Here is a 7,803-nt window from a genome sequence, read left to right as displayed (position 1 = left end):
AAAATGCTTCTGTATAAATACAGAAAAATAACAGTAAAATGATAAAGAAGAAAGCAACAAAAGGTGCCAAATGATGTACAGGTAGTCCTCGACTCACAACAGTTCATTTAGTGACCATTCAAAGTTACAATGGCACTGAAAAAAGTCACTTATGACAATTTTCACACTTACGACTGTTGCAGCATCCTCATGGTCATGTGATCAAAATTCAGATGCTTGGCAACTGACTCTTATTTGTGACAGTGTCCTGAGGTCATATGATCACTTTTTGTGACCTTCTGACAAGCAACGTCAATGGGGAAGCCAGATTCATTTAATAAGCGTGTTATTAACTTAACAACTGCAGTGAGTCATTTAACTAACTTTTATTATATTTTTATTTTTAAATATACTGTACATCAATATCAATACATGAACAGTGTGGCCTCTGGGTATAATTCATTTGATACTGAGAGTAACAACAACAATAACAACAACAACAACAACAACAACAACAACAACAACAACAATCATCATCATCATCATCATCATCATCATCAGAAAAGCAGACATCAGAGGACTTTTGCAAGTGAAGCAGACAGTCGAAGAAGAGAAGCATTCTTTGGCAGATTATGTGAAAGAGAGTGTTGAACCAGCTTTGATGGAGGTCAACAATAGGAAGCTGCTCAAAGTGCAGCAAACCAAGAATCAATACAGGAAAACAGAGATGCAAACTCGGGCTGACAGCTGGTGTAACAAGGCACTGCATGGACAGTTCCTTGAAAAGATCCAAGGAAAAGTAGATAAGGAAAAAACCTGGTTATGGCTGACCAATGGAACATTGAAGAAAGAGACAGAAGGCCTGATTCTTGCAGCCCAAGAACAAGCCATCAGAACAAATGCAATCAAAGCCAGAATAGAAAAATCTGCTGATGACCCCAAATGCAGACTCTGCAAAGAAGCGGATGAAACCATTGATCACATACTGAGCTGTTGCAAGACAATCGCTCAGACTGACTACAAACAACATCACAACACAGTCACTCAGATGGTCCCCTGGAACTTGTGCCACAACTACCATCTACCTGTAGCAAAGAACTAGTGGGATCATAAGCCTGAAAAAGTGGTCAAAAATGAGCATGCAAAATGAGCATGTGGGACTTCTGAATACAGACTGACAAAGTTTTGGAACACAATACCCCAGATATCATGATTGTGGAGAAGAAAAAAGTGTGGATCGTCAACATTGCTATTCCTGGTGACAGCAGAATCAACGAGAAACAACTTGAAAAAATCACCAGATATCAGGAGTTGAAAATTGAACTGCAGAGACTCTGGCATAAACCAGTGCAGGTTGTTCCAGTGGTACTTGGCACACTGGGTGCTGTGCCTAAAGACCTAGGCAAGCACTTAAAAACAATTGATGCTGACAAAATCACCATGGGTCAGCTGCAGAAGGTCACCTTACTGGGATCTCCTTGCATAATCAGCCAATACATAGCGCAATCCTAAACACTTGGGAAGTGTTCGACTAGTGATTTGTAATATGAAACCCAGCATAGTTATCTTGTTTGCTGTGTACACTGTCTTTTTTGTGTATATAATAATAATAATAATAATAGTTGTTACAGTAATCAAACTTACATAATCCATGATTATGGATTACATAATACATACTTACATAATACATGATTACTTTAGAGTAGTTATTCAATATTTCAGTGTTCCATTTTAATGGCAATATTATTAAACATACATAGTAATACCATCATTCAACCTCTAAACTTTCCATCTAATTATTACTTATATTTTATTATATAAAAATTATATCTACTAATATTCCCCCTATTTCTTATTTCTACCTCTATTCTAACTTCTAGTCAGGCCACCATTACTAATCCTAGTGTTAATACACATGTTTATATCAAGACATAGTCCTTCATTATTTGGTTGTTCAAAGTCACAATATGCCATTCTATTACCAGTCATCCTATTATTTAAACATACCTCATAATATCATCTTTCAACCTCCAATCTTTCCATATAACTATTGCTTTATATAAAGTGTGTATTCTTATTTCTATCTCCATTCTAGTTTTTAATCAGGCCATCATTATATTAGAAAAAAGGGGAAAAATAATTCCTTTCTATCAAGTTCCTCTTCATGTTTTCTTTTTCAAATTCCTGGGAGCTACTTCAGCCAAGACCTCACCTGGAAAAATAAGAAGTTCCAGGTGGTTAGAAAGGCTCAACAGAGAATCCATTCCCTCAGAGTCTTGCAATAAAATCAGGTGGAACAATGGTTGATGACTTCCTTCTACCGGTCTACAATAGAAAGTATCCTCACATATTATGTCATGGTATGGTATACTGGCTTAACAGCTGCGGATAGAAAGGCACTACAGTGGGTGATGAGTACAGCACAAAAAATAATGGGCTTCCCCCTAACCCCACTGGATGAAATTGCCAGTGCACTGTTTCAGCAGAGTGAGGAAAATCCTGAGGGATGATTCATATCCTGGAATATATATTGTATGTGTATGTATATGAAAATGTGCGCCTAGTTCTATTACTTGGGTTTAGGATTTTCTTTTATTATTGAGATGTGTTCTGTGTTTTGTGAAATGTATTCTGTATTTTGTGTGGACTGCACCAATGGAGGCTCATTCAATTTCATTGTAAACATGTTGTACATTGACAATAAAGGTTTGAACTTGAACTTGAACTATCCATCATCTCTTGTCCATTGTAATACTTCAATTCTTATTCATTTTTTAGCTTGCCTCCCATACTCCTCTCTTGGATCTTTATCTCTATCAGCATCTGTGTCTTCGCTATTTAGTCTGAATATTTCTCCCATCTCTATCCTCCTAAACTGCCAGGTCTCCAAAGTGCCCACCCAAACCCCTATCTCTCTTTCAAAAGTTTCTTCCAGGTTATCTGATTCCATTTTTAAATCTCTTAAAGTACTTTTCCCTTGGTTTATTTCATCAGTCATTATTATCTTTATCGTCTTCTCCTTCTCATCTTCTTGTTTTCTTTGCTGGTTTGTCTGTTGTTATCTTTTCCTCCATTCTTTCTGCTGTCTCCTCCCTTTCCTGGACTCTTTGGTCTTCATTCATTATCAGTTGTAGCATATTTTATAGTTTCCCATTTATGCCTTGCATTAGGTTCTTTATCTCTCTGTGATTCTTTGTCATAGTATCCCTAATGCTTTGCAACATCAACAACATTTCTCTTGAAATCTCACTCATTTCCCCCTGATGGAGCATCTTGTCTTATTTTAATAAGCATTGCTCTTACTTAAGTCCAAAAACAATATATTCAAATCCAATGTTGCTCCTCAGAAAGTTCAATAGTCATAGTTCTTTACATCTCAGGATTATTAATTGTTCCATTTAAGTAGTCCAGGCAGCTTCTACAAATCAAAAGTCACTTTACTTTATTTAAGAGTCTTCCTTATTCTCACAATAGAGTCTCCAGAAATCATAAAGTAGATAGTTATAGGACAGTTATCAAAAATTTTCCAAGACCTGTAGGGGTATATTTTCTATCCACCAGTAGATGGTGATCTCAGCTTAGATTTCAGCATTGTTTCAAATCTTATAAATTTATTAATCCAAATTTAGTTAAATTTATATAAGCAAAGTTGGCTATTCAAGTAGATTCAAGTAAATAGTTCCAGCAGTTTATAACGCCTTTCCAAAACAATGCCTACCCAGTTGAAAAAACCAATTTTCTATGTTTTAAAAGTTTTTTATCTTTCTCCCCTTAGTTCCTTTCTTTTGGCTCTAGGATTTTTCTCTCTATGGTTGTTCACTGCTTTAAGAAGTAGTTCTAAGAGTCTCTTTTCCTGGATTTTCCTTTTTTTTTTCCTTTTAAGCTTAGGGTCTAAATAAAAAAGGAATCTTCTCACCCAGCTCCAATCACTGCTCATCTGCACCGCTCCTGCACATTTCTTTGTTGTCTCAGCTGTCCCAGCTTCGTGGCAGCCATAATGACTGCTTCTCCTCATCATGGATGAGAGGGAAGAAACCCTGGGTCCAGCAGGAGAATTGCTGCTCTCTGCAACCTGCAGAGTGCCCTTCTTTTCTTTACCACCCCTACATGGTAGCTTTAATTCCTTTTGGAGCCCTCCATTGGGGAAAACTTGGCATGGGAGCATGGAGACCCGCTCCTCACATCTGATCTCACTGTGATGTCAGCCAGAAGTCTCAATTATGGTAATAAGTTGAGGACTACCTGTATCCATATGACTCAAAAGGTCTTCAAGGGCACATAACAGATAATCAGAGTTGGAAGGTACCTTGTAGGTCATCTAGACCAACCCCCAGCCCAAGCGGGAGACCGTACACCATTTCTGACAAATGGCAGTCCAATCTCTTCTTGAAAGTCTCAAGTAATGATGCTCCCACAACTTCCGAGGACAAGGTGTTCCATCGGCTGATTGTTCTCACTGTCAGAAAGTTTCTTCTTATTTCCAGGTTAAATCTCTCCTTGTTCAGTTTCCATCCATTGTTCCTTGTCTTGCCTACAGGTGCTTTAGAAAAATAGCTTGACCCCTTCCTCTCTGTGGCAGCCCCTCAAATATTGGAACACAGCTGTCATGTCTCCCCTGGTCTTTCTCTTCACTAGACTAGCCATGCCCAGTTCCTGTAACCGTTCTTCATATGTTTTAGTCTCTAGTCATCTAATTATTCTGGTTGCTCTTCTCTGTACTTTTCTAGAGTCTCAACATCTTTTTTATAGTGTGATGATCAAAACTAGATGCAGTACTTTAAGTGTGGTCTTACTAAGGCTGTATAGAGTGGTATTAGTACTTCACTTGATCTTGATTGTATCCCTCTGTTATAGCAACTTAGGGTTGCATTAGCTTTTTTGGCTACTGCTGCAAACTGCTGGCTCATATTTAGCTGGTTGTCCACTAAGACTCCAAGATCCCACTCACAGTTACTGCTATTAAGTCTGGTTTCACCCAGTCTATATGTGTACTTTGGTTTGGTTTTTTTTGCCTAACATAGGATTTTACTTTTTTCTTTTCTGTGTGAGAGGTGTTCACATGTATATTTTGAAGTAACCACTTATTTGGTATAAATCTGATATCGTATTTTGCAAACATAAAGGGTCAGGCCAGATGCTTCAATTTTGCTTGTATCTTTAAAAAAAAGTATAGAAAAAGAAAATATAAATAAACCTTCATCAATGAACTGACAATCACTGTGGATTACAATTTTGTTTAAAAAGGGCTTAACAACTGTCCATTTACAGAAACAAGTTTGGAATAACAACAACTGACTATTGATTTTAACTGTTTTATTATGTTATAAGCACTATGCTCAAATTTACAGCCTTTGTACTCCCTTTCAGAATGACTTAGAATGAAGTTTTAACACAAGAGCTCAAAGGATTTGTTTTTGACTAATTTTTCTTTAAGAAGAAAAGATGCTCAGTTGTTCTAGATTGAAGAAAATAATGATGGCAATTCTTTTAAAAATAGGACTTAGAAAATGTTTGTATAACATTCTATCAATCAAGGTTTTTTTTAAAACACACAATGAGAGATGGCAGGAAAGTCTGATGCCTGAATGATTGTTCATTTTTCTTGTTTATTTTGCTGGGCCTGTTTTTCAGCCAAAACATCTTCATGAATCTAGCGTACATTCATGTTTTCTAACAATGTGAACATGTTGTCTAAACAAGTTTTGAAGCCATAGCACAAGTAAAGAGAGTAGGGGATGGTGGGTAAAATATCACTTAGGCTGATATAGTGAATACAAATAATTTGACTTAACTCTGATTCTGCCACAAATCGTTAATTGCAATGTTTGGGTTTGATGCCATTAATTAATTTACTGAGTTTGTGAGCTATTTCAATTGCTAATGATAATAAGCAGCATACGTATCAAACTTTTGTAAATCAAGTTGGAACATAAGATACAAAAAATAAAATCAAAACCATATCCGTGTGTATGTGTGTGTAAGAGAGAGAGACAGAGAGACAGAGACAGAGACACAGACAGAATATAGCTCAAGATATCAATATAGATATATAAAGACATATAAATAAACAAATATCAGAATATAAAACCCATAGGAAACAGCAATGTAACATCCCACATACCAAGGCCTGTAGGAGTTGAAATAGCCTTCCAAAAACAAAAAACAAAACAGGATAGCACCCCTCAACTCTCCAAGGGAAGGTTGTTCCATATTGGGACTTTGAGCATCAGTTTTGCAAACTTCCTGACTCATTGGAGTCTTTATCGGCTTACAAAGTTCCATTTTATACAATTTAATTAATTGGCAAATTTTATCTTCTTGAGATATTTTAAATCCATTTTTGGTTTTGTTAATTGTCAATCCTAGATACTTTTTAATTTCACCTAAATACTTTAATTTTATCTTTTTGGCTAATAATGAAATAATCTCAGTAGCTTCATTATTGGTCTTAGTAATCAAGGCAATATCATCTGTAAATAATAACAATAATGACACCGTTCCATTATTTTCTCTTTTAAACATACATGGATCTGCTAAACCAGATTTAAACCCTATATTGTTTAATTCTTTCACAATATATTGGTTCCATTCATAGCCAGATTGTTTCAATCCATATAGACTCTTTTTGAGTTTCCAACAATCATTGCTATTTGCTTTATTATCATTTATACCAACTGGTTTTTTCAAATATATTGTATGCTGCAATGGTGCATGTAGATAGGCAGTTTCTACGTCTAAATGGTTAACGATATAATTCTTCTTAGCTGCCCACACTAAAGCTGCTCTTAAAGTTGTAGCCTTTAAATTTGGTGCAAATACCTCATCATAATCAAATGCATTTTGATTAAATCCTTGAGCTACTAACCTAGCCTTATAAGTAACTGTCCCATTATTTCCAGTCTTTACTTTGAATATCCATTTGCACCCAATGGATTTTTCTCCTGGAGGTAATTTGGTATCTTCATATACTTTCATTTCCTTTAATGAATTTAACTCTTTTTCCATTGCCTTTTGCCAATTCTTCTGATCCTTTACACTACAGGATACATCCTAAGTTCATCTATACTAGTAGGAACTTTATTCACTTGGCAAATTATACTTGCCTGATACCTTTCAGGTGGTCTGGTTACACGTGTTGTGCGTCTAGGTATTACAGGACTTACAGGTGGACTTTCCTTTATTTCCTGTTCTTGATTATCTATCTCTTCTTGATCAATTATTTCCTCTTGTTTTGGTTCTATTTGCTCTTCGTGGACTTCTTCTTTAATTGGACTTTTCTTATAACTAGTCTTTTCTTTCTGCCTCTTGTAGGGTTCTATAATTACATCATTATCTGCTCTAATCTATTCCATCCTATATGTTCTAGGAATTGTGCACTAGCACTGCAGTATACTCTAGATGTACCTGGTTCCCAGAATCTATAAGATCTATGGTTTGATTGATATCCAACAAAAAATAATCTTTTAGCTCTATGCTGTCCTTTGTTTCTGAGTTGTGTAGGGATATGCACCCATGCTGGTGCACCAAATGTGTGAATGTAACTTAAATCAGGTTTCCTACCATGCCACAGTGTGAATGGTAATTCACCTGTTGTTGAATTAATAACATTATTTAATATGTGATTACCACACATTATAGCTTCTCCCCACAATTTGTCAGGTAATCCTGAATCAGACAACATAGTCCATCCCATTGATTGCAGTGTTTGGCCTCGTCTCTCTATAAAAGCATTATGTTGAGGCCTATATGGTGCAGACTTTTTATGTTGAATACCTGCCATCCTAAGTCTACTCTGGAATTTATTATTTGTAAATTCCGCACCAT

At 36.1% G+C, this 7,803-nt stretch overlaps 1 pseudogene; it reads left to right on the top strand.

Moving 5' to 3' along the window:
• The first annotated feature begins 411 nt into the window (after positions 1-411).
• Positions 412-1,491, top strand: LOC148130178 (uncharacterized; annotated as a pseudogene).
• The last annotated feature ends 6,312 nt before the right edge of the window (positions 1,492-7,803 follow it).

Source organism: Notechis scutatus, chromosome 6 (assembly GCF_049901735.1).
Source record: "Notechis scutatus isolate UNSWTSFEM ecotype Mainland chromosome 6, rNotScu1.2, whole genome shotgun sequence".
Taxonomy (NCBI): domain Eukaryota; kingdom Metazoa; phylum Chordata; class Lepidosauria; order Squamata; family Elapidae; genus Notechis; species Notechis scutatus.
The sequence above is the reverse complement of the archived record's forward strand: the minus strand, read 5'-3'. Positions and strand labels throughout refer to the sequence as shown.